Genomic DNA, 7,010 nt, shown 5'->3' on the forward strand with positions numbered 1-7,010 from the left:
ACTAGCAATACTATTAGTAAAATAAGTTTAAAAAAATGAAGGTGTATTTTATATGGAAAAGGATTTTTCTCAAAATCAAAGATATTATTTCCATGTTGGCAGGAACGTAATACATTTTTCCTAGGTGCCACATGCAGTGTTTTTACCACCCTTTTGCCTGTGGATCCACCATCATGATTCAGAGGTGGCCAGCTATTTCAGCACTGGGCTTATCACTACCTACCGCCAATTTGGGACAAACAGAGTGATACAGGCAAAATTAATTTTCCCGCAAAATGGATTTCTCTTAATTTTGCTGACTAAATTGCTTAGATGAAATTTGTTTTTCTTTCTTCTTATTAAGAGGGTGTTTTAAGGAGGGGGTTTTTAGGATAGTTTAGCTTTATTTCATTGGCAGTTTATCCAGAAACCAGCATATTGCAGTCTTGCATGGTAAAACACACTTGTTATCGTAAAACACAATAACGAACTGTATGCAGGGCCAGATTAATTTAGGGGCTATTGGAGCGCTAGCTCCAGGCCCACCACTAAAAATAGGCCCCCGGCCCAGATCGTTCTGGTATGCCTGACGAAAATCCGGGCCAGTCGGGCTAAACACAATGAGACTCTCAAATGAGGCATATTAGGCAGCCACGAGACTACCAGAGAGGAGTGAGCGACCACCTAATTAGAGAGCCGCCTCTGCTGCTTCCTGTCCAACCCACCAACAGCACCAGGCCCATGATGCTCTTAATCCAGCCCTGATTGTATGCGTTATTTAATGGCACCCCAATGCACCTCCACAACTCACCTGCTACATTTGGACTTTAAGTAGTGTATATCACATTCTGAAAATTCAAGTAAAATAGTGCATTCTAATACAGTCTAACTCAGGCTGCCTCGAGAGTACCATCTCTGCCACAAAGAGCTGCTTAATGTCCTGTTAGAACGGCTGGTAGGTAACACGATTCAATTCCCATCTACTTATAATGTTGCCCTAGTTAGCCACTTTCTTAGGATGAATCTTGTTATTGCTGCTCGGATTTGTTATGTGAAGCTGAGATTATACATGACAGACATTAAACACGGAAGCCAGGCGTAGCTGACATTCAAGAGGCTTCCTCTTTGCGGTTTATGATCCATACATAATTAAACTTCCCATTACAAATATTATTTAGTTTTTCCAAACTGTTAACCGCATTGACATTACTTCTCAGCCCTGTACGGAAAATGATCAGGTTCATTTCTTAGGAACAAAGAACGTCTGCTCTGACAGTCAGGAAGATGAGAGACCAATGCCTGACTTATGACATCAATTTACACTCAACTGTTCACTGCTACCTTTTACACTCTTTGATAAAAAAACAAAAAACAATGCTGTACTGGAATGGTTGGATGGTCTCCCTGAATTGAAGGGACAGTCCCAGGTGCTAGGGATTTGTCTGACAACAAATTAAATCTGTCTTTGTTCTGCTAATGCCATCCTGCAAACACTGCAACTGTGCTTAAGGTAGAAATTCCCCTCTATGTGTCTTAATTATTTGTAATCCATTGTTGCCAGATTTCACAGAGCTCCTTATCTGTGGGTGTGGTTGTGCTTGCTTCCTGAAACCTGTAACGACTTATCTCTCTGTTTCTCTTATCACTTTCAAACATCCTTGCCTACTGTTGGCGTGTTAGAGAACACTACTCTTGGATTACAAAGATGCAGGCAAAAGGGATTCCCAGATTACTGACAAGGGGTGGAACAGCTGGTGCACTACAGCAATGACTGGATGAGAAGCCAAATGTTTGTCTCTATACACTTCAAGGGTCAATTTTTAGTTTTGATGGCAGAATTCTTTACAAATTCATCTACTTATTAGGTTCTCTCAGATATGCATCACAAAGGACAACAGAAGGTATGGCAATGGCAGGTTTACAACACTGGTGACAATTCCGAGGAAGTGGCTTAGAGCTGTCAGCCTGCAACAAGAAATGCTGTTACTTACAGGATCTCCATGGAAGAAACTTCACCATAAATAAAAAAACAAATGATATGGTTTACAAAACTGTTCACAGTGAGGTCTGATGCCAGACATGCTGAAAAATACATTGTGGGTTGATATACAATTTAACCCCTTCCCAGCAGCCCCCACTGGCCCTTTAATCATAATGCCAGAGGCATTGTCATCTGTTTGCTGGTTGGTGCATGGGATTCCCTATAATCCTACTGGCTTCCCAATGCTGCTATATGACTGAGAACCAGGGCTGTCCCTATAATGAGGCGGCATCTCATTGAGTCACGTGGGGGGCGACAAGTGTGCCTGGTGCCCCCTTTCTGGCCAGAATGCCCCAAGTTGCTAAGAGCTCTCAGCAACTTGTGACACCATGGCCGACGTCCTGCCTAGCTCAGTGACATCACTAGTGGCCAGGAGCTGAGCGGGACACTCTGGTTGGCTCCCTGCCCAGCTCCTGGCAATTAGTGACATCAGTGAGCTGATAACTTATGGCTCTGGCCGGACAGAGCTGGAGCCAGAGGTAAGTTCACCTGCGCCCCCTCACTCCCACCACCACCAGTAACATGTGCACCAACACCCCCACCGCCTTCTATGCACCCCTGCCAAGAACTGTTGGTGACAGGGTAGTCACAGTGCTGGAGGCATACAATTGAGTGAACTCCCAGCACAAAACAGGTATGCATATACTGTATGAGGCAGCACAGAATAAGGCCCAGCTCTGTGCTGCCACATATATTTGTACAGTCTGCGGAAAGGGGTTAGAGACCACTTTAGTAGAACTAGTGCTAGAATTAATCTCTATAGTTTTCAGCGTAACTATTTGATTGAACTTCAGGTTTCAGCCTCCTTTGTAACTACATTGCTATTAGAATGTGACTGAGCTTTGGGCACTCAATTTGCACTCAATAATATTACCAGCGAGTCGCTGCCAGGACTACATTTCCGGGCATCCTTTGTGTTCATTCTCCCAGTTTGGATGACCCCCATAGCATCAATTCAATCAACATTTTCTGCGGGTGTCACATGTAAGGAGGTTAGTGGGCATTAAGAGCATGTTATGTGGGGGTGATCCCTCTAAAAAACACTTTTATGGTGTATGGTCAAGTAATAACACTGGGATATTAGTATTATTAATATTGGTATTATTCATATATTTTATATCTCCATGGAGTTGGAGTTTAGAGTAAATTATATGCCAAAATATAAACATACGGGGGAAAGAGGAGTTTCACAATAAATGACAGTTATACTTTATAGACTAGTCTCCTGGGTTTCAGAAATTATATTCAAACAAATTTTGTCCCCTAAGCAAAGAAATCCCACACAAGGAGCTGTCTAATGAACAAGTAACACAGTAAGTATGTAATACGGTATATCAAAGATAGTGTTTTAATTAACATAGAAAAAGTACAAAAAGCTAAATCACCTATTACAAGACATTGCTATACGACTGAGAACCAGGGCTGCCCCTATAATGAGGCGGCATCTCATTGAGTCACGTGGGGTGCGACAAGTGTGCCTGCTGCCCCCTTTCTGGCCAGAATGTCCCTTCTCTATAAAGAATGGATAATAATGTAAGGCACGTGACTTTATCCGCACTCTAACGATCCTCTATCCAAAATGGTTGAGTGGAGTCCATTATTCCTTGTCTGCGATCCCTGGTAACTCCACTGTAACATGGAATAGAATCTCTCAATCCTATGCAGTTGTTCACTCCTACTTTTATTGCTTCCAAGTCACTGACTGAATTCTCTGTCTCCTTTTTTTAACATTCCATCATCAACATTTGTATATTTTACATCACAGTGTTTAGCTGTTTTGGGGATTTTACAAGCCCCCATCCCCCTGTTGTCGCTCTTCTTTATATTGTTTTTCATTATGTCTTTTCCAGTTTACATCACCGCCAGATCTGCTGCCCTGTTTTATTTCCTTGGGGGCCCAAAATCAACAATCTATCTGCTCTGTATTCAAGTGTAAATGTATACTTTCATAACGCGAGGCAACCACTTGGAACTGGGTCACACTGAGCGAAAAACTGAGACGCCACCAGCACATCACAGATTGTTTACTGCGAGAGCTGACTCCACTTTTATTCTTGTTTATTTTTACATTTCTGTTTTCTAGGCGAATGCTAGTAGGAATAAAAATAATACATGCACTCCCTGTGTAAAACTCTATTTTTATGATTTGTTGAATGATAATTGTTCCCTGATAAACTATAATTTCTTCAGTTCTGATATAACAAGAATGCTGCAGTCATAAAAGAACTGAAGCAAAAAAAGGAGTTGTACGCCACAGTAACTGTAGCAACAATGCTCTAAGACTAGTAGCTAGGCTGTAATATACTAGACCTTGTCCTTCCTGTATAGTATAAAGAGAGAAGATAATTTTCCTGTTTCCTGTCAGGCCCAGGGCAGGCCAGAGCGATCCGGGATCGCACGTCCTGCACAATTGCAAACAGTGATTGCTGCGTGGCCCCATTGATTTCAATGGGGCTACATCCACACGGCAATCGCAGAAAAAAGGTACATGTACCTTTTTTGTTTGCGATACACGACGCATGGCTCTTTTAGCCGTGATCTTGTTCAAATGCACGAGCGGAATGATGCACGAGTCTGTGATGGGCGACTCCGTGACTACAAGTACACATTTAGCTTTACACCCTCCCTTCCACTCTGCTCTCCTCCTCCCTGTTCCATTCACTCTATAAGAGGTCATTACAAGAATTGGTCCATTTCTCCTACCATACTTGGTAACAAGTTCTGATCCCTGATTGGAGAACAGGTAAACAGCTCTTTCTGCAGAAACTTTGAAAAGAAACCAACTCCCAAATTTAAGTCATATCATTTTTAAATTAAAGCGATATGAAAATCAAAAGGTTTTTAAGCCATTTTAAATGCTTATTGAATCACTTTCAATGGCTACTGCTTCTTGATGTTTAAAAGTTTTGTTTCCAGCAGATTCAGCTGGCTGTCTTTGGAGTGTTGGAGGAAACTCATGCAAGCACAGGGAGAGCATGCAAACTCCCTGCAGATGGTGTCCTGACATTAGAAACATTCCAAACTCCTCCAGTGTGGTTCCTTCTCCTATCAATGACTTGCCATGACCATTTTAAAAAGGCAGTGGAACAAAAATATGTAATTGCAGTGCTCCTCTTTTCCCAGTTGTTTGGCCACCCCTTTGTCGACATCATCATGTACAATGCAGGACCAGTGGCTACCATGGGTACAAGATTATGTTGAAGGACCAACGTCATTCTGGGGCTGTACCAGGAGCAAGAAAGATCCACAGCCACCATGACAGAGAGGAATATTCTAGTATTCCTCTGCGTTACACGCAGACTAGGGATGCACCGATACCAGTTCAGATACCAGTGCCGATACTTGGCATTTTCACCAAAACTACCAGGGTTGCAGCGGTTGCAGCTGGGACCTGGCTCTGGCGCTCCACCACTGTCCTGAAATCATTAGTCTGTATTGTTTTAGAAAAACTGTCACATGACAATAAACAAAAATGTATCAGTACTTGTACTTGTAAGTACTTGGGCAAGTATTTGTACTTGCAAAAATAGTATCGGTGCATCCCTTTTATATATGTTTATTTTTAAAAAATCATACATTAAAACAGAGATGTACAAATCCCAGGAGCTCCGTGTGCTCCTTACAAATGACAGCTGCAGCCTAATTTTTCTCTAGTCTTCGAGCTCGAAAAGTATCTGTACATGTACTTGTACTTGTACCGAGTATGGTACTTGGTATCGGTGCATCCCTACCCCTGACTCTATATATAGGAGTGGGAGTGGGAGTGGGAGGGTTGATTCCAAAGTAATTTTTTTTATTTTAGGAATGGCAAACTGCACATCACAGCCTCTGTCTAATTCCACTCGGATACACCTGCTCCTGACAGCACCACTTTCCAACTGTGAAGATACCTGAAAATAGCTATCAAAGGCTCATCAAGGAATAAAAACAAAATTGAATTTAAATGGTGTGTGTCACAGTCCAGTCATCAGCGGCAGATGGGGTGACTCCGGGGCTGTGGATTGCTTTGCAGAAGCTCTCAATAATGTGTGGAGCCGAATCTAGCTATTTGCTGAGTAACTCTAAAGCCTAAGGCATAGACTGAAGAAATGGCTTCTTAATGGGGTAAGGGGAGATTAGAAATTAAGTTTAAGGTTATAAAAGCAGCTGGATGTTGAAATAGCATGTTAAAAAAACAGAAACAGATAACCTGCCAACCATGAATATTTTGACGACACATCCCCGAAAATTCATACCCTGAAGGGGCAGGGCGGTATAAACAGGGGATTTATTTCATAGTAAATATAGCCGACCCCCCAGGTCATCAAATACATTCCGTGTGCATTATACCAGCTTCTGCTACAGCTCATCAACATAGCTGTCAGTACTCTCAGGGTATATGTTCAAGGTTTTTCTGCATCAGAAATCTTTTAAATCCATTTAATGAGGTTTTAATCCCTTTTACTTTTCAAACAATGGCATCCTTTACATTGCAGTTTAAGACTTTTCATTGTTTTCTTTTCACTGGTTAATGCACAACACTTACAGAGTAAAAATGTACTGCGGAACGCATTTGCTTCTATTAACATCAGTGGAAACACAGGAATCAAAATGGCAGCATGATGCAATTTGAAAACAGCAAAGAACATGGCATACTGCTAACATTAATAACAACTACTAGACAAAAGAGCACACAATTGTTAGTGTACAAACAGCACATTTGAAATAGGGTGTGAGAGATAGAACTGCACCTAATGGCTACTACTGTTGGAGTCCAGGACTCACCTGCAGGGTGTTTAGTCCTAAAGAGATGTAATTGGTGATGCATGGAAATGCTGCACTATTTAGTCAATAAATAGATTGACTGGACGTTATATTGGAGTGCGAGTGACTTTTTACTGATCTCGAGTTATCTGCAGAGGCATCTGCTGTCGCTACTGCACCCACCCTCCGGTCAGGAGTGCAATGGGTTATCTTGGATTTGTAATTGGTGATGCGACCCACCTTATAT

The sequence above is a fragment of the Nanorana parkeri genome, unplaced genomic scaffold, assembly GCF_000935625.1.
Source record: "Nanorana parkeri isolate BGI_ZX_2015 unplaced genomic scaffold, ASM93562v1 scaffold180, whole genome shotgun sequence".
NCBI classification, from domain to species: domain Eukaryota; kingdom Metazoa; phylum Chordata; class Amphibia; order Anura; family Dicroglossidae; genus Nanorana; species Nanorana parkeri.